The sequence below is a fragment of the Pinus tabuliformis genome, chromosome 9 (genome assembly GCF_031772625.1).
Source record: "Pinus tabuliformis cultivar Carrire ecotype Pingquan chromosome 9, CPIR1, whole genome shotgun sequence".
Classification (NCBI taxonomy): Eukaryota; Viridiplantae; Streptophyta; class Pinopsida; order Pinales; family Pinaceae; genus Pinus; species Pinus tabuliformis.
The window spans coordinates 6,124,092-6,146,385 of NC_142307.1; the positions used below are offsets into that span (position 1 = coordinate 6,124,092).

The window sequence follows — 22,294 nt, forward strand, 5'->3', positions numbered from 1 at the left end:
TTACACAAGTCCAGCTCTGAACCTTCAAAGGTAAGATTGTGTGGATGCAAGGTTTATATTCAGTAAATAACATGGATATTAAACTTGCATTTTGCTTCTCAAGTAAACTCAGAGATGACCACTAATATATATATATTAGTGTATCACGATTCACTGCGATACTTGTGCTTCTCGGATGGACTTCATATGCTTTACGTTGGAGGAACTTCATATTTGATATTTGGATTGTTATCATAACCTTAGATCATTGTATGTAACATAAATGTGGTTCAAAGTACTCTAATTTCATCATAATTTTATAACCGGCACTGCTGATACAAAGAACTGCGTTATCTGGTGGATCGTGGACTACTTACCTCAGAACTTGAAGTTAGAACTGGTGGACTGTGGACGTTGGGTGGTCTGCTCCTCGCTGCAATAGCACAATCCTTTGCCAACTGACTTGCAGAATGAGCCGTCTACCGAGCAACACGCCCCTTTTAACCTAGCAGCAGTTCCGAGTCCTGGAAAGGAGTCCGAAAACCAGGGCACGTCATAAAAATTGAGACACGCTTGGAAATTCATGACACGTTACCGGGCACGACGTGTCATAAAAGGACACGACGTGTTCTGAAATCTGGACACGAATCCGCAGAGAATCGTGTCGGATTCGAGCGATTCGCGATTCGTCAAGGGTTTTGGACGAATCCGGTATCATAGATTTGGGTACTACTCTTCAGCTTTTTGGACCGTTGCGTTTTGTGGTTAATTTTCCAGTTTTTTTGCCCCTTTTGGGATCATGGATGTTTACCTTGGAATGCATGGAAATGTGCATATACTGTGTTTTATTTTTTGCCACATATGGGAACATGGTTGTTTCCGGAATGCTCGATGGAGTGTGTTGACCACTACGTGTCAACGACCATAGTAGTACACCCTCTTTTTTCATAAAAGGGATAGCACTTGATCGATGTGTCTGTGCCGTCCAGCTACGATCATTAGCCCGACTTCCAAGATGTTATGTAAACCCTTTCTGCATGTGTATAATGTAAATAATCTCAGCAGATCTGTGTCATGTATGTAATGACCTAGGTAAACCTACTTTTCTAGTGACGATCTCCATTCTGAGAGGTTTTTTGTCTCACCGATCTATTCTTGAATGGTCAACAGAGTTTTCCACCAGTCTTACCCCAAAGCTGGAATGGATTTTGTCGCTAGGATCTTAGGCGAGTCCTAGTGTTTTAGATCGAGTCTATGTAAAAGTGATTTGGGAATAATCCTAACTATTTGGTTAGGTTATTTTATTACAAATTGTTTGGTCTGCTGGATTATATTTGTGTCGCAGAAATGGGTAGTCTGTGAAGGTCTATTACAAATGGGTTTTCCCCCTTATACTGTAAAAAATATGAAAATCATGATGTAAAGTGTGTTAAGATATTCCGACACACAGGAAATAGTTAAGTATAACTTGGTCTAGTGTAGAGTTAGGTAAAGTGTGTTTCTTTACTATGTACTTGTGTAACTTACAATCCGACGGTCACGATATGTTCTAGACATGAAGTGATCCGACGGTTCATTCTCCCCTTGGTACTACCAACACTTGATCCGTGGCTTAACACCCGCTTGGTCCATGATCTCTATTTAAAGAGCATGGAGGGTCATTTGTAGGGTAACCGTTCATGAGAGAAGCTTATGTAATTTTTCATTATTTTATTAATAAATTACCTAAAGTGGACGCGTTGGCTCAGGTCGTGGACTGCTTCCCTCTTTGAGGGTTTTAACTACGTCAAGGATACTGGTGTATTGATCTGTGATCTGTTTGTGAGTGGTGTCCTTTGGTGTTCTGTCTAAGGAACTTACCCTGTAAATTCCTACATGGTATTAGAGCCATTTGAGGGCCGCATCCATTAGTGATCCAAATCTGAAGTCAGTACAACTGCATCCGACTGTCGTTTCCTAGATCTATTGTTTCTGACTGCTTTCGGGCCGAGAGGACTGCTCTATTGTGTTAGGAGCATCTGTTCCAGTGAGGAACCCCTTTTGTTTCACACGAAAAGGTTTTCGGTAGCCCTAGCTACGTCATCTTAAAGATCTTAAGGTATACAGTCTTTATTTGCATTTATAGCTATTCACCACTCTGTTTATTTCGGTTTATTTAGCTCTCTGTTTTTATTACCGGATCTATACCTTTCATTTCTGCATATGCTCTTTGCCCCGCGACTCCTTGCGACCTAGGCAAATCAGAAACAGAAAGGAAGGATTTTTCTCATGTGTATGCTCTTTTCCGCCACGCCTTAGTGTCATCTCGGAAAATCATAAACATTGAGGAAAATATTTAGTTTCCGGCTAAAACTAACTTCAAGCCATAAGGTTTGTTTTTTTTTTGTATGTCTGTGTTGGGTTTTATAGACAAAAAAAAAGCGTTTTTTCAAGTAAGCACGCACCCCAAAGCTTCAGTGACTAAAAAAAAACCCTCCTTCCTCTTTTCCAAAAATTACTAACCTTTTAAACTAGCTCATTTGGTCCAAAGTTACTTTATGAGAATAGAGGTCTTGAGTTCACGTCTTTCTTTTTCATGAGTTACTTTTCCAAAAAGCACATGTAACTTATGTTTTAAAATTTCTTTATGTAAAAGTGTTCTCACCCATCATAAAAAGTGAGTCACTTATAATTCTAAAGTCTGTTTATCTTTTATTTAAGTTACAATTTAGTGGGTAGCTCATAAAGTACCATTGTAAAAGTGACTTCACTATGAGTCACATAAAATCTTTTTTTTAAAGTGAGCTAATTAGATTAAGTTTGGAAAGGGGGCGGAATTTTTTTTAAATATAACATTATCATTCACTTCCGTACATTCACACACTTCATCAGCATCTTCAACAACTTTTCTTCAAAAAGCCATAACTTATTCATCCAGAAGTCGTTTTCAAAGCCGTTTTTTTTAATCAACTTAATTTTTCGAGATCTTTCCATTGGAACACTTAGTTTTAGCATCTACAGCTTCAGCTTCTATTAAAATAGAAAGTCCATGCCAAGTTATTCTTGACAGCACCAACTACTTCCAATGGTGGTCCTACATTGTGGATTTACTTAGAAGTAAAGGTCTTTACAGAATAGACTCAGGCCAAGAAACCAAACCTCAAGATGAAGATAAGGCAGCCAAATGGAAAAATAGGCAAGATCAAGCACGTGGGTTGATAGAGATGTCTATTTCTCCAGACCTTAGATTCCATATCATAGAACTTGATACTCCTAATGAAGCAATGAAACAACTCAATAAAGTTTTTGGAATTAAAAATGAAATTAAAGCCCATCAACTCAAAAATGAGTTGCTTAAATTGGACCCCAATAATTTTTCTTCAATTGAAGATTTTTTGTCCAAGTTCAAGACCCTTAGACTTCTCTTAACAGGTGTTAAGGTTAAGAAAGAAAATGGTAGCCTTATCTATTCCATTCTTACTAAGTTGGGACCAACCTACTCTGTGTTTGTTTCCACCTTTCATTCTACTAGAGAAGCCTTTATTTCTCAAGGACAAGACTACAAGTCCCCCTCTTTTGATGCCTTTTGTGATTCTTTAATAAGAGAACAAGAAAAGCTCTTATATCTTGGTCTTCTTAATCTTGGAAACTCTTCTAAGAAAGCCTTAGCCACCCAGTAGCAACCAAATTCAAAGAATCCTATGAAGTAGTGTCCTAAAAACAATGGTCATAAACCAAACAAGGGTCCTAAGCAATTTCAGTCTCAAAATGAAAAATCATTTCAACAAAATGATAAGGCAAATAAAAACAAAGGGAAGAAGACTGATAGACATTGCCACTTTTGTAATCGAGATGGCCACTTAGAATCCAAATGCTTTAAAAAGATGGAAGCCTTGGAAGCAGCAACGAAGGAGCATAACTTCCATTTGGAGCACTCTTCAACTTCAACTTCATCTTCAGAAATAGCACTTTCTGCATGTGGTTCTCAAGCATCTCGATCTGGTTATGCACTAAACGTATCTTCTTCTTCTCATTTTCATGAGTGGCTCATTGATTCTGGAGCTTCTTATCACATGGCCAAAAACAAAGCCATGTTTTCTTCTTTAAATGATTGTAACACCAAAAATATATATGTTGGTGATGATAGATCTCTTAGTGTTGTAGGGACTGGAACTGTTCATCTAGACAATGGTCAATTTAATGATGTATTATGTGTTCCTACCTTATCCTGCAACCTTCTATCTGTATATCAGATAACTCATTCAGGTGAAGGTAAAATCGTTGAATTTTCACCTCACGATGTTGTAATTAAGGACCTACGAGATCCTAGACAGATTTTAGCTACTAGCATAGCTGATGATTCTACAAGGTTGTATAAGTTTAACAACTTTGGGTCATCAAATCTTCCCTCAGTATTTGTTGCTCATAATGATGAAGTGAGCAAACTTTGGCATGAGCGATTTGGTCACTTAAACTATCGCTCCCTTCAGAATCTATGTAAAGAAAATATGGTGATAGGTCTTCTAATGGTATCTTGCAGAGATGGTGTTTGTTCTAGAAGTGTACTCGAAAAACATCATCAGAATAGTTTTGAAAATGTGTCTCTTGGCATGCCTCGGCGGCTTTACAGCTTGTGCATAGTGATTTATGTGGTCCACTTCTAGTTGTTTCATTCTCTGGCTACAAGTATTTCTTAACTTTCATTGATAATTTTTCCAAACGCACTTGGGTATACTTCTTAAAACTCAAGAGTGAAGTATTTAACATGTTCTTGGCCTTTAAGGCCTTTGTTGAAAAACAATCTGGACATCAAATTCTTAAGCTAAGATTTGATAATGGTGGAGAATATGTTAACAACAAATTCATCAACTTTTGCACTGAGAATGGAATTCAAATGCAACATATTGTTCCATATACTCCACAACAAAATGGTGTAGCTGAAAGGAAGAATTGCACCTTAAAGGAAATGGCTAATTGTATGCTTCAATTTAAAGGACTTAGTCTTAATTTTTGAGCAAAAGCAATTAACTATGCAAATTACATAGTAAATTGCACTCCTACTAAGGTTTTAAAGAATATCACTCCAGAAGAAGCATGGAGCTCAATTAAACCAGATGTAAGTCACTATTGTGTTTTTGGAAGTGAAGCATGGGCCCATATTCCAGATGAAAAACATAAAGCTTTAGAACCTAAGAGTGAAAAAATTATTTTTGTTGGATATTCTGAAGATGTCAAAGGTTATAGACTTATTCCACTTAAGTCCAAAAATGTTATCATTAGAAGAGATGTAAAGTTTGCTGAAAATATATCAGCCTACGAGCCTAGTTCGGCAGATGTGCCACCTCTCTCTATCCCTTCTACTTCTGAAAATATTTCTTCTTCAGATGATGACAGCGAGGATGACAATCCTCCCCCACCTTCTCAGGATCCTCGTTCAGCACCTCAGCTTCCAAAATGGGTTTGTGCTACTCGGGATGCAGCAGGTGCTCTTGCCAGTGATCCTACAGATCAGCGACATACACGTTCTCAGTTCGATAGAGCCTCTTCTTTACTGGCTCAAGCTTCAGCGAACTCATGACACCTTTGCAGAAGCTTCAGGCCATCCAAATTGGGACGCAGCTATGAATGAAGAATGTCGTTCATTATTGGCAAATGATACATTGGATCTTGTTCCTCTTCCAAAGGGACGAAAACTTGTTAGATGCAAATGGGTTTACAGAGCCAAGTATGGACCAAAAGGAAAAGTTGATAAACATAAAGCTCGTCTTGTTGCTAAGGGTTTTTCACAAGTTGAAGGCATTGACTATACTGAAACCTTCCCTCCTGTTGCCAAAATGAACTCTATCCGCTTGCTCTTTCCCTTGTTGCCTCTTTCAAATGGGAAGTCCATCAAATGGATGTTAAACATGCCTTCTTGCATGGGGACTTGCATGAATATATCTATACGGAACAACCTACTGGCTTTATACAAACAAACTCTAGCCTTGTATGTCAGCTTAAGAAATCCCTTTATGGTCTCAAGCAAGCCCTTCGGGCTTGGTATGCCAAAATGGATAGCTTTCTTTTAGAATATGGCTTTTCTAGGTGTCATTCTGACAATACTGTCTACATGTTGAGGGCCCCGAAATCGGGTCAACAACAAAGGGGATACCCACCCGGTCCGGAACCTGGTTGGCGGCTCCTTACCCGTTTGGAGTAGCGGGTCCAACTGGGGATAACGGGACCAGCTTCCCGATGCATGGGATGTGTGTGTGTGTGTGAAGTTTGATTATGTTAGTTCTGAAGACATTCTATAACTACTGTAAATCTGACTTGCAAACTGACTCTAAGCTACTGTAATCTAATGGGAACAACACACAAGATCTACATAAACCCGGGATACATCTTTTCCATTATGCAACCTAGAAAGATTTCATACGATAACTGGTAATAAAGATTATTCAGCTATCATAAGAATATAAACCATTTAAGATGAACTGCTCTGCCTAAGAAGTTAGACAAAACAGTTGTGAAAAGCACATCGCATAATCAAATCATTCGCATATCAAGCATAAATAAATAAGTCCACCGTACAGAAGTGCCAAATGATAACCCATGTGTTCATACATTAACATGCAAACAATATCAGCTGTATATCACTCTAAGAATGCAAGCAGGAATTAATCAAGAGATAAAAGTACCATTTATGACTAATTCTTACTCACAGACTTCAAGCAATAACGATCTACCTCTACTTGCTCTTAACATCTACCAAGAGTACAGAAGTGCAACATCAGTAGCAGACATTAAGACACAAACATAAATAAATCTCGATCCTTCCATTTATCAAAACCTCCTCTGAGGGTGCAGAAGTGCATGTTCCGAGGACAAGTTTTCGACAAATTTCTGGACCCTTCTCCAATGCAATGAGAAGGGTTGAAATACTACTATCTAATCCTAATAATAGTATTATTACAAAATTTAGGACACGGTTCTCAAATGACCGCCCTTTTTCTAATTCAGTAAAACAAAAAACAAGAAAAAACAACTTTCTAAATGAAATTACTTCTTAATTTGGTCTCTGAAATTGCAGTTTTCAAGCATGGGCTTGAGAAGAGTCGGTTGGCCGACTTCTGTGTTTAACTGGGCTGTGAAAACGGCATCCATAAGAGCTGGCACTACTTTCTCGGCCGTGTTCACGATGCATCTTACTGTCATGCATTGGCTGTGGGGCTTAACTAAGTAAGTCCAGTAACTTTCCCAGTTTAGTCTAGCCAATGTCTGAATTGTCTTCCCGTTTGCCTGTGTGATTTGTTCGTCCCACTTATTGAAGAGCAGTTCCTTATGATTCTCATTAATCTTGGGTGCCCCTGCTCTTTTCCCTTCCTCGTCATTTTGCCAAGCCAGATATTCTGTTACTCTTCTGTTGGCTTGGTCATAGTCATTCCGCAATTCCACCACCTGGCTGGTGATCTTGTCGCTTAGCTCACAAAAATGCCTCCACTGTGATATTTTGCGCACCATATCCTCCTGTTGCTGTGATAGTTGGTCGTTCAAGCCGATGGACTCTGAAATAAACTCTGCCAGCTTGGGTTCATCCTTGTGCATTTCTTGCACTGAGTGCAGCTGCTTTTCTTTTTCTTCAATACTTCTTTGGTGGCTCACCTGCATCTGGCGAAAGTCTTCTTGTAGCTTTTCAAGCTGCTTGGAGGCTTCAGCGTTCACATTGGCTTGTCGCAACTGTTGTTGCAGCAGTTGTATTTGACTCTCGCGTTCTTTTAGAAGTTGCTGAACTTCAGAAGCCTTATCGATAGTCGCAGAAGCGTATGCTCCTGCAATCTGAGACAATTTCGTGAGATTGTCGGTTGGATTGTTATTCGGGTCTTTCCACAAGACATCTAGGTGTTTAGCATTTTGAGATAGAGCGTCTTCGAGCTTTCTTTTCTTTCTTTGTCTCCTTACAACTGCCCTGTGCTGTGGGCTGTAGAATACGTCCAGTGGAGGGATCTCTTCTACGCTAAGTAGAAGTTCTGAGGATGGAGCGATAGGAAGATGCTCCATTTCTGCGGTACTACTGACTATGGTTGAGAAGACCTCTTGCACCACCTATGTATTGCTCACAGGTGTTTTCGGGGCTTGGCCTTCAAGATTAATTAGTTCATTGAAGGTCTCCCATTCTTTATCTAGTTTTGCTGTAACCAGAGGTGCTTCGGTGACGGGAGGGGGAACTTCTCTTGGTGGCGAGGCGGCAACTTGCTGCTGAGCCATCGAACTTGACTGAGCCGTGTCCTTGATTGTTTCTTCGTTCTTGTCTTCTTTGTGGACAAACTCTTCAGGATCTGGAGATATTTCTTTTACGGCGCTGGAATCAGATTTGGAGGCGTTGGAGTGTTCACTGAGGCTGATGCTCGGAGTCGGTTCTCTGGTAGCTACTCGCAGTCTTTCCAGTGGAACATTAACCAGCCTTCTTTCTCTATACAACGTGAATTTCCAGAGGTCGTCCAGGGACAGCCTTGATTGAGCTTCCTGCAAAACTTCTTCGAGCGAGTTCTTGCCCTGAAAGAGATCGTCGAATAGATCTTTCTGCCCAGAGAACACACTTATCCTGACGTTAGTTGTAAATTCCTGGGCCACCTTATTTGGGTCAAATGGCCTTGGTGAGAATTTAAATAGTTGGAGACACGTCACATTCTCCACCTCGCCAAAAGCGTGTCCCACATCGAATAAAGAGAAGGCCCCACATGTGACTGGGAATTGAGGCCAAATGGCTTTCTTTTTGTTCTTTAGATCCTTAGTTAAACCGCCTTCAGAGCAAGTCTGATAAGCGATCTCTCGGGCCAACAATTTATCTGGGATGTACAAGGGTAGGACATGAGGAGGTGTTGTGCTTCCAAAAACTCGGATGTAGGTAAACCATTCTTCCCCAAACCATCTTGCGATGGGGGTGATATCAATTTGTGCCTCGGGAGAGCACCTTGGGGGGTCTTTATCGTATATTATCCTATGTATGGGCAACATAAGCCCATGACAAATCTGGTAAAAATGGGGGGCGAACTGGGAATCCCACAAGATTTTATGATAGACATGAATAGGCAATGGGTCCTGGGTAGTCCATTGCCAACCCATAGTAGGGAATTTTGATACATGACAGACAGAGTCCATTATATAGGCAGACAAATAAAAAGGAGGATAGAACCTTTGGGAGAAGGATCTCTTAGAACGATAGTGGAGAACTGCTGTGTATAGAGTGTCAGAAAGGATTTTGGCCCAATCTACTATCTCGGAGTTAGTCGCGGCATCAATTAACGGTAGCCATTCAGATGGAAATTTATTGATATCGGGCTTACCAAATAGCCTACAGAGCATGGCTGCAGCAAAACAATACGGAGAGGTAAGAGAACCAGTGCTATACATACCGTTCTTATCTTTTTTCAGTGGTTCATCCCTTTTTGACCATTCCTTGGTAGTGTCTGATAGGTCCGGATTCTCTGCTGCGAACTTCCTAACAAAAACTGCATTGTAGGTCGTTTGTGGTTCAGGAAGGTGATACATGAGCTTCAGGTCTTGAGCCGCGAACGATCCCACGAGCCCATGTCCTTTGACTTTGAACTGCCTATGATGCAACTCCGCATCATCTAAAATCCACTTGATCATGTCTGTATACGGTAGGATCTTCGGCCTTGCCGCTATTCTGTGGAGGAAAGAGCACGCTAGGTCTTCCAGGGATGCTTCTGAAGGACGTGGTGCATCTGCGACAGCAGCAGTTGCCTTGATTATTCTAGGGTTCTCTTCTGTTAAACACACATGGACAGCAAACAATGTGAAAGATAAATCAGTGAGTACATATTTTTATTAACATGAGATGTACATTTATAATACAATGTTGTGACTCTTGGGTTTCAGATCCCAAGGTCTCTTGGACTGCTTAGTCTTTTCGGCTTCCACACTAACCCTTTAGGATTAGGTGTCCAACATTCCCCCCCTTAATCCGAAGGGTTATGTATGAGTCCAAGAAAAGAGCTGTAATACAAAATGTGCAAAAAATGCATGGCAGCACTAGGCTGAATGTGCTCTATGAAATGTTGGTAAAAAAGGGCGGTGGTTTAAGGATGACCACCAACACTGGAATGCTTAGTGTAGTTCCCGGAACTCTTCCAAAACTGGCAAGAAACTGAAGTTTTCTGCTAGAGGAAGTGATCCTATTGTTTTAAAGAGGGAAACCTTCAACCATAAAAGGGAGGCCTCACCTCGCATAAAAGGTAAAACTTCAACCTGAAAAGGGAAGTCTCAACCTGTGATGGTTTAAGGATGACCAACAACTCTGGAATGCTTAATGCAATTCCTGGAACTCTTCCAAAACTGGCAAGAAGCTGGAGTCTTCTGCTAGAGGAAGTGTTCTTAATCTGTGATAGTTTAAGGATGACCAACAACTCTGGAATTCCTGGAATTCTTCCAAAACTGGCAAGAAGCTGGAGTCTTCTGCTAGAGGAAGTGTCCCAGATTGCCAACTGAAGGCATGTTCAGGCATCTTTGTCTCTGGCTGCAACTCTGAAACTGGTGTGACAGGTTGTGGCTCAGGCTCGCTTGATGTGGCTTTGAAGCTTGTAGATGACCATCATTTCCCCCCCTGTCAGGTACAAGGTGAGAAGATGGAGAAAACTCAACTGCAAGACTGTTCAATATTCTGGAACAAGTTCTGACATGTGTTTGGAATATCTTCTTGGCTGTTGATGCCCATTGCCAAGAAGCGATCCATCCAAGATGAATCTTTGTTCTTGCAGGACGTTTGTTTCTGAAGCATCTGTGTGAAGAATGGTTGGTTTTATGACAGTGCTTACATGGATGAAGATCAAAACAGTGATCTTTCAGACGGCCAACTCGGTCACAGTGTTGGCATTTCACAATCTGTTGTTGTTGTTGTTGCTGTGGAAGAGGGGCAGAGTCTGGAACAGCTGAAACTGAACTGTCATAAGGAGCAGGTGAACTGTCATAAATGAATCCAGCACTCTGAAACTGAATGGGCTTGGTGTAGTCTGGAATATGAAAGGACAAGTCCTTGTCATATCCAATACCAGTTTTGTGCTTGTTGTGGACAAGCTGTTCCCAAGGTCTGATGATGGGCTTGGGAAGTGCAGACTGAACCTTTGCATCTGCATGTAACTTTGCTGCTTTATCTGAATGAACTGTAACATTATTGACTTGCTGTTTATGGGAGTCTGCTTCATTGTTCTGAACAGAAACAGGTTCAGAATGATGACTCCACTGCTGTAGCTTTGTTTCAAGCTGCAAAAACTCAATATTCTCATGTGCAGTTTGCAGAGAGGTTTGGATGTCAAAGAGAGTTTCTTTGTTAACTTTGAACATCTCATCAACAGTGGAATGAATTAGGATATTCAATAACTTTAATGCATCTTCAAGTCTGGCCATTTTTCTTCAATGTCACTTAAAAAACACAACTGAGGCAACAGCAACAGAAAAATAATATTGTACTCTTACTACAAGATATTGTAAGGGCTTATCAAGTGGCAACAATGTCGCGAAAAAGGTTGATGGAGCAGGACCTGAGTAAGCTGGATGTTACCAAGTTAAGCTACAATAAACATTTCTCGTCAAGCTACAATAAACATTGGTACAATTGGGCACATGGTAAATCAACAGTCCACAGTTCGTTTTAAGAATGAACTGGAGCATAACATCACCAATGCAAAAATATATAAATGTGAAGATGAGCGCTGTCCTCAACTTCAAACTTCAGAGCATCTAGCTGCTATGGAAATCATGCCAAATCTCTACAAGAAACTGCTCCAAAATCTCTACAAGAAACTTGCAAAAAAATGACTTCCAAAAATGTCTTCAAAAATGCTTCAAATTCACTTCACAATGCTGATCACTTCTCCACGAATCACTTCACTCAGAGGTTGTTTCAAATTGTTCCATGGACAACACCAAATCTGCTTCGAGGTGGCTTCAATACTGCTCTTAAAATCTGCTTGAGCATGTGCCAAGTCATAAAAAATTTGACTTACAAATCATCTATCAGCGTTAACTCCAGAAATTTGGGCGTTTACCCCCATATAAGTGGGGGGTGGCGATGTGCCATGAAGACTGGCTGTTATGGAGGGAGTGCGCAGCCTTAAGTGGAGTCTCGCCCTGGTTCTGGTATTAATCATCGCCAGCTTTTCCATCTTTGACACATATCATGTTAATCTACTGTTATCGTATATTTCATCACAATCTCATGCAATACCGAATTATGGATTGCCTTCGCATGGTTCATCCTTGGTCGGTTCACCTGCTGTAGTTCCTCATAACAGAAGCCCTGTCAATGAGAAGCAAGAAAGACGTGGTATTCCGAAGGTGGAAATCGACCTGAGGCGCGCTCGGGCTTCAATAAGGAGAGCGGTTTTGCATGGAGAACAGAAAGGGGCACCCGGGGGTAACATTTCCACTAGTGACATCTACAAAAATGTCGTTGCCTTTCATCAGAGCTATTGGGAAATGTGGAAGCGTTTCAAGATCTTCTTATACCGAGATGGGGAACCGCCTCTGGTACACATTGGGCCGTGTAAGAATATCTATACGACGGAAGGCAGGTTCATTGACGAGCTTGAACTGGGGAATCGGTTCCTGACATCGAATCCGGAGGATGCCCATGTTTTTTTTTCTTCCCTTCAGCGTAACCCTGATGGTGAGCTACATTTACAAGCCCTATTCATATGATCTCAAGCCCTTACAACGCTTCATGGCAGATTATATTCACATGGTTGCCAACAAGTACTCGTTTTGGAACAGAAGTCAGGGGGCCGATCATTTCATGCTGTCATGCCACGACTGGGCACCGATTGCATCTAGCGCAAATCCATTATTGTACAACAATTCAATTCGTGTTCTGTGTAATGCCAATGCTTCAGAAGGATTCAATCCGACAAAAGATGTAACACTTCCAGAGATGAATTTATATACTGGTGAAATGACTGGCTTGGTTGGTGGTCAATCTGCTCTGGAGAGACCTATTTTGGCATTCTTTGCGGGTGGAAATCATGGACCTGTGAGACCCCTATTGTTCAAGCATTGGAAAGAGGGCACTGATAGTGATATACATGTCAGTGAGCGTGTCCCCAGTGGATCATCTTATCATGAGTTTATGAAGAAGAGCAAATACTGCCTATGCCCAAGTGGATACGAAGTGGCCAGCCCTCGAATTGTGGAGGCAATTTACAGTGAATGTGTGCCCGTCATAATTTCCAAAAGCTATGTTCTCCCCTTCAGTGATGTACTGAAGAAATTCATTAAAGAATCGATGATGCCGCCATTACTGGACAAGGCGGAGTATCGGATTGTACATGCTACAGCAATCTATTATTCGATTTGAAATGCACAGCAAAGTGGAGGGAGGTCGGAGCAGTTTGAATGACACGCAGACCAAAAGGAGAATCAAACGAAAATGAAGAGTTTTGTTGAGTAACGCGCAAGCGGAATTGGGATACTACATTACCATACGTTAGCTCTGAGACCATACATTACCAGGCGTTTCAATTCAGCACTGGCGCTACTGCTATCAGTGCAACTCCTCCAACTGAGCCAGCGATTATATTGGTAGTCTTCAGAAAAAGAGTATTCAGGCAACGTGCGTTTCACTCAGCAGTGTTTCAGGCAGTGTTACCGTTTCAGCTCTGACATCATTTGGTATGCAGCTTCAGAAGAGCAGGGCACAGGTACAGCGCAGGGATGGCAGAATTAATGGAGCATTACAGAAGACTAGGCCAGCTCTAGTCAGCACTATTCAAGGCAACTCAGACCAGTTGCTCAGGGAAAACAGGCCACTCATCATGGCTCTGATACCATGTTAAACACACATGGACAGCAAACAATGTGAAAGATAAATCAGTGAGTACATATTTTTATTAACATGAGATGTACATTTATAATACAATGTTGTGACTCTTGGGTTTCAGATCCCAAGGTCTCTTGGACTGCTTAGTCTTTTCGGCTTCCACACTAACCCTTTAGGATTAGGTGTCCAACATCTTCTTCTAACAGCCTATACATGCCTTCCCATGTGGAAATGCCTGCATCTTTATTGCATGTGGTATCTGTGTAGAGGGGCGCCATCTCCTTGGTCTTTTCCCTTGTCTCTGAGCTCTGAGCTTTGTTCTTCTTCCCCATCTCGCTTATCGTTTCTGGTTGATTTTGCCTTCGCACTTTGCTCCTGCAGGTTATGAGTAAAATGGAAAGATTGATCAGAAAGGTGATGGGAGAGTTTTAAATGCAAGAGATAAATCAGATACGCCACCTTACGTGAAGCAAATCTGCATTAAGGCACGCGTCTTTATGCCACTTAATAACTGACAACTAATTCATTACTAACATTAAAAGCGCATAATTCCTAAGTCAGGTTATAGTAAGTTGATTTTCTTTGGGTGGCGTGCTCAAAGGAGTCGTACTAAGGTGCTTTTAAGACTTGCCAACGTATCCTTGCATGTCGCACGATCGCAAACGGTAGTGATCGCAACATCGCAGATCGCCCTAATTCAATGCTCGCCAACGTACCCTGCCTCATTTCTGCGATATGCGATCGTGCGATCGCAACATCGCAGATCGGCGGACTCGTAAGCTTTTGTTCATGGATGCTAACGTATTGCGATGCGATGTTGTCTATTAATACCGAGGCGATGTGCATATATGGCTTTTTTAGAGGGGAGACGAAGGCGTTTATTTTTTCGCGATGCGACCTTGAAGGTTTGCTTTTATGAACACAGGTTTAGGCTTAAGTTGTCCAAGAAACCTTTCCTAAACTTATGCTTGTAACTTCAAAAGAAATCTTTGTTTTTTCTGAAAATTAACTAAGGGTCCCCATTCATTCTAGCATCATGGCCGATACTAGTTTGAACGAGGGGGGTTGTTGCTGGCCACAACACTACACCAAGAAAATGGGCAAGTCTCTTATCATTCTTGTTCTTTATGTTGATGATCTTATCCTTACTGGTAGTGATCCCAACCTTATAAACCATGTGAAGTCCAGCCTTAAAAAGAAGTTTGAAATGACGGACTTAGGACACTTGCATTATTTTCTTGGTCTTCAAGTCTTGCAATCCAAGGAAGGTATTTCCCTTTCCCAGTCCAAGTATGTCTGTGATCTTCTACACCATTTTCACATGGAAGACTGTAAGCCAGCCCCTTCTCCCTTTCAGTCTGGAGCCAAACTTTCAGTCACTTGTACTTCCCCTGAAGTTGATGCTACCTTATACCGTCAACTTGTAGGAAAACTTTTGTATCTGACCCATATTCATCCTGGCCTTTCCTTTGTTGTTGGCCTTATATCTCGTTTTATGCAAAACCCACATGAAAGTCATTGGAAAGCAGCTAAAAGAATACTTCGTTATGTTCGAGGTACAGTTCAGTTTGGGATTCATTACAGTGCAGAAGCATCTCCTCTATTGGTTGGTTTCACTAATTACGATTGGGTTGGTGACCCTAATGATCGGAAGTATACAGCAGGTTATGTGTTCACTCTTGGTTCAGGACCTATTACATGGGCTTGCAAGAAACAAAGTGCCCTTTCTCTTTCTTCAGCAAAAGCAGAGTATCGTGGTGCCATAGAAGCTAGTAAGGAAGCCCTGTGGCTTCGTCAGATCCTGTCAGAGTTTGGCTTTCAGCAGCAGCATCCGACTACACTTTGGTGTGATAATCAAAGTGCCATTCAACTATGCAAAGATCCAGTCCAACATTAGCGAAGCAAACACATTGAACTGCACATGCACCTCATCAGAAAGCTCATTCATGACCATGTTCTTGAAGTGCAATATTGTTCAACAAATGATCAAGTTGCAAACATCTTTACAAAGGCTCCAAAATAGGCGAAGTTTACTAAACTTAGATTTATGGTTAGAGTTGAGGAAGTTGTCACTAAGGGGGGATAGGCTCTAATGCCTCCTTCCTTCTCCTATTGTGTCATATTTGTACATCCTTCAATCCTATCCCAAGTTGTTCTTAAGGGGGAATGTTAAGATGTTCCGACACATAGGAAATAGTTAAGTATAACTTGGTCTAGTGTAGAGTTAGGTAAAGTGTGTTTCTTTACTATGTACTTTTGTAATTTACAATCCGATGGTCACGATATGTTCTAAACATGAAGTGATCCAACGGTTCATTCTCTCATGGGTATTACTGACACTTGATCCGTGGCTTAACACCCGATTGGTCCATGATCGCTATTTAAAGAGCATGGAGGGTCATTTTTAGGGTAACCGTTCATGAGAGAAGCTTATGTAAATTTTCATTCTTTTATTAATAAATTGCCTAAAGTGGTCGAATTGGCTCAGGCCGTGGACTGTTTCCCTCTTTGAGGGTTTTAACCACGTCAAGAATATTGGTGTATTGATCTGTGATCTGTTTGTGAGCAGTGTCCTTTGGTGTTCTGTCTGAGGAACTTACCCTGTAAATTCCTACAAAGTGTCTTGAAGGTCGAAAAAATAATTTTTCCCCTCATAGTTAATTAATTAAATTTTCTGACCAAAAATTAATTAAAATCCTAAGCCATAAATTTAACTAATTCTAGGTCTTAGGTAAATTTAAATTCTCCAAGGGCAAAATTCGTCAGTCCTTAAAAATTAAATTTTAAAAGATCTCGGGACTAAGGTAAATTAATTATTTTGCCAAATTTTAAACCTTTGATCCCTGGTGATTAAGTCAAAGTCAAATTTTTGGGGAAATTAACTCCAAATTTTTATTTTTGAGTTAATTAAAATGCATTTAATTAAAAAAATTGAAATTCCTCGAGAATTAAATATTTCGACAGATGAGATTAAAATAAATTTTAATCTTCAGCAACGGTCGAGATTTCTTTGATGAGAATCACTCGAACTAGCTGTTGGAGGACTTATCTTTAAATAGGAATTCATTTGTCAATCAATGGATCCAATCTTTGAGTCGTATGCTTAGCAAGAAGCTCTTGTGTAATCTTTTTCTAGATAATAAAGAAAGACTTTGGGGTTAAGTTTTGCTAGCGTTACTCTTCATGGGAATACTGTAAGATGTGTTGTTTTCATGCATAATTTTTCTAAATCCATTAATGATAGCTTCTAAAGAGTGATTTGAATACAGGTATCTTGCTCAATTGCTGGGTCTGAATAATAATCTAAATTTTGAACGTAATAGCAGGTATCTCTATTTGTCTGAGTTTTATTATTATGTTTTTGCTCTATTTTTAATGGTTGGATCGAATTTTGCAAGGAAATCTTGATTTTAGATCCTCAGGCGTTAAGGGAAGTTTTTAGTTGGACCAGCCAACTCTCGATCCATGTTTTTTTAGGAGCCCAGTGAAATTAATCCTGGGCTTATCATAAGATTTTTTGTTGGTAATGCACGAAGGGTTTCGAGTTAACACTTCCTTAAAATTTAAAAATTTAATTTTTGTGGGGGAGATTGATAGATTTGGTTGTTGAGAACCTTAGATTATCAAATCTGGGAGCGGAGTTGAACTCATACTCCTCATATCTGATAGATCTACCATTCTTGTGCATAGGTCTGTAAATTTTGTAATTAATTTTCTAACATGGGTTTTTCTGGGTTTTAATTTTTATCATTGTATATATTGTTTTGGTGTTTTCTTGTTGTTGTGCAGCTACAGATCTGAGGAAGAAATTTGTGTAGAGTCTAGATCTAGGCCCTGGAGGGTAAGATCTGGATCTCTAGGGTTTATCAACATAATTTTCCAGGGATATTATTCAGATTTTTTGCAGTCCAAAGTTTTAAAAGTTTTAAATCTGGAAATTTTCATAAGGGTTTCACGGATAAATCTGAGGCAAAAGCATATCATTTTAAAATAAGATTTTCTGGGAAATTTTCTTGGTTTTTTGGCTACCATTTTTCTCCTGTCTGCTGCCATATTGAGCTTCCATTTTCTGTTGCGTTCTTCTCCTCCGGAAAATTTCGAAAAAAAAAATTGTTATTTGCGTTTTGGGGTTTCTGGAAAATTCGAATCCCTTCTGCAGCTCCTTGTCTTCACTGCCTTAAATCACTGGCATGGTTGTTCTTCCTTTTCACTGCGGCCCTAGCTTCGCCCTCATCCTCCTGCCATCTTTCTTCCTACAAAAAACGAGTGCCAAACCCCTGCTCGCAGTCTTTCCCTCTTCCATGCTACCATACCTGCACTTTACCTCCTTAGCTTATGCCGGCTCATCTCCTCGCAACTCTCGGGCCTCCTCGTCGACCTACGCTAGTCTTCATCATTGCCCTCTCGTTGTCCCTTCTTTTGCGTGAACTCCTTCCCTCTCTCATCCCATCGCTCCTCCCTCATTATGGCTCCCTTCTTGCTGCAACTCCAAACGTTATCCATTCTCCACTGCCATCGCTACATCGAACTGCAACAACCACTGCCATTGTAAGAATTTACAGGGTAAGTTCCACAGAAAGAATACCAAAAGGACACCGCTCACAACCAGATCTCAAATCAATACACCAGTATTTTTGACGTGGTTAAAACCCTCAGAGTGCAAGGAGGGAAACAGTCCACGGCCTGTCCCAACGTGGGTACTACAGGCAATTTATTAATCAAAGAATGAAAATTTACATAAGCTTCTCTCATGCACGGATTACCCGAACAATGACCCTCCATGCGCTTTAAATAGAACTCATGGACCAATCGGGTGTCAAGCCACGGATCAAGTGTCGGTAATACCGAGGTGAGAGTGAACCGTCGGATCACTACATATCGTGACCGTCGGATTGTAAGTTACAAAATGTACAACGGTAAAGAAACACACTTTACCTAACTCTAACCTAACTCTATACTAGACCAAGTTGAACTTAACTATATCCTATGTGTCGGAATATCCTAACATCCCCCCTTAAGAACAACTTGGGATAGGATTGAAGGATTTACAAATATGACACAATAGGAGAAGGAAGGAGGCACTAGAGCCTATCCCCCCTTAGTGACAACTTCCTGAACTCCAAGCATATATCGAAGTTTAGTGAACTTCGCCTCTGTGAGAGCCTTTGTGAAGATGTCTGCAACCTGATCATCTGTTGGACAATATTGCACTTCAAGAACATGGTCATGAATGAGCTTTCTGATGAAGTGCATGTGTAGTTCAATGTGTTTGCTGCGCTGATGCTGGACTGGATCTTTGCATAGCTGAATGGCACTTTGATTATCACACCAAAGTGTGGTTGAATGCTGCTGCTCAAAGCCAAACTCTGATAGGATCTGACGAAGCCACAAGGCTTCCTTACTAGCTTCCACAGCACCACGATACTCTGCTTCTGCTGACGAAAGAGAAATGGCAGCCTGTTTCTTACAAGCCCATGTAATAGGTCCTGAACCAAGAGTGAAGACATAACCGGCAGTAGACTTCCGATCATCAGGGTCACCAGCCCAATCAGAATCAGTGAAACCAACTAACAGAGGAGCTGCTTTGGCACTGTAATGAATCCCAAACTGTACTGTACCTCGAACATAACGAAGTATTCTTTTAGCTGCTTTCCAATGACTTTCACGGGGGTTTTGCATAAAACGCGCAACAAGGCCAACAGCAAAGGAAAGATCAGGACGAGTATGGGTTAAATACAGGAGTTTTCCGACAAGTTGACGGTATAAGGTAGCATCAACTTCAGGAGAGGTACAAGAGACTGAAAGTTTGACTCCAGACTGAAAGGGAGAAGGGGCTGGCTTACAGTCTTCCATGTGAAAATGACGAAGAATATCACAAGCATACTTGGACTGGGAAAGGAAAATACCCTCTTGGGATTGCAAGACTTGAAGACCGAGAAAATAGTGTAAATGTCCTAAGTCTGTCATTTCAAATTTCTTTTTAAGGCTGGACTTCACATGGTTTATAAGGTTGGGATCACTACCAGTAAGAATAAGATCATCAACATAAAGAACAAGGATGATAAGAGAGTTGCCCTCTTTCTTGGTGTAGACAGTATTGTCAGAATGACACCTAGAAAAGCCAGATTCTAAAAGAAAGCTATCCATTTTGGCATACCAAGCCCGAGGAGCTTGCTTGAGGCCATAAAGGGATTTCTTAAGTCGACAAACAAGGCTGGAGTCTGTTTGTATGAAGCCAATGGGTTGTTCCATATAGATTTCTTCCTGCAAGTCCCCATGCAAGAAGGCAGATTTAACATCCATCTGATGGACTTCCCATTTTAAAGAGGCAGCAAGGGAAAGAACAAGGCGGATGGAGTTCATTTTGGCAACAGGGGAAAAGGTTTCAGTGTAGTCAATGCCTTCAACCTGTGAAAAGCCCTTAGCAACGAGACGAGCTTTATGTTTATCAACTTTCCCATCTGGTCCATACTTGGTTCTGTAAACCCATTTACATCTAACAAGTTTGCGTCCCTTTGGTAGAGGAACAAGATCCCATGTATCATTTGTCATCAATGAATGATATTCTTCATTCATAGCTGCTTCCCAATGTGGATGGCCTGAAGCTTCTGCAAAAGTGTCAGGATCATGATTTACTGGAGCTTGAGCCAGTAAAGAAGAGGCTCTTTCAAACTGAGAACGTGTACGTCGCTGATCTGTAGGATCACCGGCAAGATCACCTGCTGCATCCCGAGTGGCACGGACCCATCTTGGAAGTTGAGGATCCTGAGAAGGTGGGGGAGGATTATCATCCTCGCTTTCATCATCTGAAGAAGAAATGTTTTCAAAGATAGAAGAGATAGGAAGAGGTGGCACATCCGCCGGACTAGGCTCGCAGGCCGATTTATTTTCATCAAATTTTACATCTCTTCTAATGATAACATTTTTGGACTTAAATGGAATAAGTCTATAACCTTTTACATCTTCAGAATATCCAACAAAAGTACATTTCTCACTTTTAGGTTCTAAAGCTTTATGCTTTTCATCTGGAATATGGGCCCATGCTTCACTTCCAAACACACGAAAGTGACTTACATCTGGTTTAATGGAACTCCAAGCTTCTTCTGGAGTGATATTCTCTAGAACCTTAGTAGGAGTGCGATTGATTATATAATTTGCACAATTAATTGCTTCGGCCCAAAAACTAAGACTGAGTCCTTTAGATTGCAGCATACAATTAGCCATTTCCTTTAAGGTGCGGTTTTTCCTTTCAGCTACACCATTTTGTTGTGGAGTGTATGGAACAGTATGTTGCATTTGAATTCCATTTTCGGTGCAAAAGTTGATGAATGTGTTTTTAACATATTCTCCACCATTATCAGTTCTTAGCTTAAGAATTTGATGTCCAGATTGTTTTTCAACAAATGCTTTGAAGGCCAAAAAAGTGGTAAATACTTCGCTCTTGAGTTTTAAGAAGTATACCCAAGTGCGTCTGGAGAAATCATCAATGAAAGTTAAGAAGTACTTGCAGCCAGAGAATGAAGCAACAGGAAGAGGACCACATAAATCACTGTGCACAAGCTGTAAAGGGGCTGAGGCGTGCCAAGAGGCACGTTTGTCAAAACTGTCCCGATGATGTTTTCCGAGTACACATCCGGAACAAACACCATCTCTGCAAGATACCATAGGAAGACCTGTCACCATATTTTCTTTACATAGATGCTGAAGGGAGCGATAGTTTAAGTGACCAAATCGCTCATGCCAAAGTTTGCTCACTTCATCATTATGAGCAACAAATACTGAGGGAAGATTGGATGACCCAAAGTTGTGAAACTTATACAACCTTTTGGAATCATCAGCAAGACCAGTAGCTAGAATCTGTTTAGGATCTTTTAGATCCTTGATTACAACATCATGAGGTGAAAATTCAACAATTTTACCTTCACCTGAATGAGTTATCTGATAGACAGATAGAAGGTTGCAGGATAAGGTTGGAACACATAATACATCATTAAACTGACCATTGTCTAGATGAACAGTTCCAGTCCCTACAACATTAAGAGATCTATCATCACCAATATATATATTTTTGGTGTTACAATCATTTAAAGAAGAAAACATGGCTTGGTTTTTGGCCATGTGACAAGAGGCTCCAGAGTCAATGAGCCACTCATGAGAATGAGAAGAAGAAGAAGATACATTTAATGCATAACCAGACTGAGATGATTGACAATGAGATGCAGAAAGTGCCATTCCGGAAGTTGAAGTTGAAGTAGGCTCCACATGGATGTTATGTTTCTTCATTGCGGCTTCCAAGGCTTCCATCTTCTTAAAGCATTTAGATTCTAAGTGGCCATCTCGATTACAAAAGTTACAATGTCTATCAGTCTTCTTCCATTTGTTTTTATTGGTCTTATCATTTTGCTGAAATGATCTTTCATTTTGAGGCTGAAATGGTTTAGGACCATTCTTTTGAGGATATGACTTCTTAGGATTCTTTGAATTTGGTTGCTGCTGGGCGGCTAACGCTTTCGTGGAAGAGTT

General features: G+C 40.7%; 1 protein-coding gene and 1 pseudogene across 2 annotated transcripts in view; one reads left to right on the forward strand and one right to left on the reverse strand.

Annotated features, from left to right (window-relative positions):
• LOC149146833 (thiosulfate sulfurtransferase 16, chloroplastic-like) overlaps positions 1–22,294 on the reverse strand; it is a 171,226-nt gene that overhangs the window by 78,033 nt on the left and 70,899 nt on the right. The window lies entirely within an intron of this gene.
• Positions 11,761–13,677, forward strand: LOC149146834 (putative glycosyltransferase At5g03795 pseudogene; annotated as a pseudogene).